The sequence below is a fragment of the Melospiza melodia genome, unplaced genomic scaffold (genome assembly GCF_035770615.1).
Source record: "Melospiza melodia melodia isolate bMelMel2 unplaced genomic scaffold, bMelMel2.pri scaffold_55, whole genome shotgun sequence".
NCBI classification, from domain to species: domain Eukaryota; kingdom Metazoa; phylum Chordata; class Aves; order Passeriformes; family Passerellidae; genus Melospiza; species Melospiza melodia.
The window spans coordinates 1,804,429-1,806,990 of record NW_026948799.1 but is presented as its reverse complement, the minus strand read 5'-3'; the positions used below and the strand labels follow the sequence as shown (position 1 = coordinate 1,806,990).

At 46.8% G+C, this 2,562-nt stretch overlaps 1 pseudogene; it reads left to right on the top strand.

Annotated features, from left to right (window-relative positions):
- Nucleotides 1–289: 289 nt before the first annotated feature.
- LOC134413878 (cytochrome b-like) lies at nt 290–1,416 on the top strand (annotated as a pseudogene).
- The last annotated feature ends 1,146 nt before the right edge of the window (nt 1,417–2,562 follow it).

Here is a 2,562-nt window from a genome sequence, read left to right as displayed (position 1 = left end):
TCCTGACCAAACAAGCCCCCTTCACAAACTTCTCAACATCCCTAGGATACTTTAACCCCCTATCCCACTGCCTAAGTATAACCAACTTCCTCAAAGGAGGACAGAACATCGCATCCCGCCTAATTGACCTCTCCTGATACAAAATAGTAGGTCCAGAGGGGCTGGCCAGCCTACAACTTACAGCAACCAAAACTGCCACCACCCTCCACTCAGGCCTAATCAAAGCTTACTTAGGATCATTCACCTTATCCATTCTCATCATCCTTGTAGCCACATACAAAAAAAACTAATGGCCCTCAACCTTTGTAAAAACCACCAAATCCTCAAAATCATCAACAATGCCCTAATCGACCTCCCAGCGCCATCAAACATCTCAACATGATGAAACTTCGGGTCTCTAGTAGGCGTTTGCTTAATTACTCAAATCGTCACAGGTCTTCTGCTAGCTATGCACTACACAGCAGATACCCATCTAGCCTTCTCCTCTGTCGCTCACATATGCCGAGACGTACAATTTGGCTGACTCATCCGCAACCTCCATGCAAACGGAGCCTCCTTCTTCTTCATCTGCATCTACCCGCACATCAGCCGAGGACTCTACTACGGCTCATACCTAAACAAAGAAACTTGAAACATTGGAGTCATCCTCCTCCTAACCCTCATAGCAACCGCCTTCGTAGGATACGTCCTACCATGAGGCCAAATATCATTCTGAAGAGCTACTGTAATCACAAACCTATTGTCAGCCATCCCTTACATCGGGCGAACACTAGTCAAATGAGCCTGAGGAGGGTTCTCTGTCGACAACTCCACACTGACCCGATTCTTCGCTCTCCACTTCCTCCTTCCCTTCGTCATCATAGGCCTTACTCTTGTCCATCTCACCTTTCTCCACGAAACAGCCTCAAACAACCTGCTAGGCATTCCCACAGACTGTGACAAGATCCCCTTCCACTCATACTACACCATCAAAGACATGCTAGGATTCGTACTAATGCTCTCCCTACTCGTCTCACTAGACCTATTCTCCCTCAACCTCCTAGGTGACCCAGAAAACTTCACCCCAGCCAACCCACTAGTCACCCCTCCTCACATCAAACCCGAGTGATATTTTCTATTTGCTTATGCCATCCTCTGATCCATCCCAAACAAACTAGGAGGCGTACTAGCTCTAGCCACCCCAATCCTCGTCGTATTCCTCACCCCACTACTACATACATCAAAACTATGATCAATACCCTTCCGCCCCCTATCACAAATCCTGTTCTGAACCCTAGTCGCCAATGTCCTCATCGTAACCTGAGTAGGCAGCCAGCCAGTAGACACCCCTTCATCATCATTGGCCAACTAGCCTCATTCACATACTTCACAATCATTCTAATTCCATTCCCTCTGATTGAGGCAATTGTCAGTGGGCTGTTGCACACTCACAGGAGCCTTGCTTTTTCCACTGTGTGAGCACAGCCTGCAAACTTGCAGGGCAGTGTTAAAATGATTGAGTGAATTGCTCCTTTGCTTTTCGCTGCCTATGGCATTACTTATGGTGCCTATTTTATGACACATTTCACAAGTAAGTAGATGTTTCCTCTCTACTTAGGTTAGGGTGTATCCTTACCTGGCTTTTGTATGTCTACCTGCTCTTTCTTAGTGACTGAGTTTCTGATTTTGAAACAGAAAGAGCATTAGGATGCCACTGGTTTGGTAAAGCTCCTGTCAAGGCGTTCAGCTAAAAAGGGGGTGTCTGTAGCCACAGGGGCAGCTAGGTATATACATGCAAGTATCTGCGCTCCAGTGTAGGTGCCCCGGACACCCCAGTCAGGCAGATAGGAGTGGGCTCTGACACTCAGGGCTTCTGTGCACCAAGGCAACCTTCTGATGTCACTACGAGAAGGTGGCAACCTTTAAGTTTTTAAAGGTTTATTAAACCTTAAGAAAAGACTGTATAAGGAAAGATTGCAGCACTGGGAAGTCTCCATGATTAGCAGCCACATGCTCATCTACAAAAGGGATGCTCTGCTTTTTTTACCCTTAGCCCCTCCCAATGTTTTGTCAGTCAATTTTTCTCTGCCGTCCAGTGGTGGAGATTACTTTCTTGCATCTTGATTGGAGGTCAATTGTTGTTACACCCCGCCTGCTGGTCACAAGCCAGCCCTCCCCAAATGCCCTGACTACCAAGACTATTACAAGGGGGATAAGAAAGAGGACTATGGGAGGACATATTACAATAACAGCACTTTACATTTGAACATAATATCTATCCACAAAATATCTATCTCTTAATTGTGAGAGCCAACTATTACATTACTCACCTATAATGCACAGAAGCAGGAGAGAAGGCACTGGGTTGGCATAACAGCTGAAATCATTGCTAACAAATCTCCCCACATATTTGCACCTTTATTGGACATGGCCAGGACTCCCGTGGATGTACATCTCTGCCTTTCTTCCCCTTTGGAAGCAGTCAAACTGGTAACTTGTGGGGAAGCCAAGGGCTTTGTGGGGCCTGCATTGCTCTGCACGCACACAGGCCACCCGTGGCACAGAGCTTTGGTGCCTAAAAAG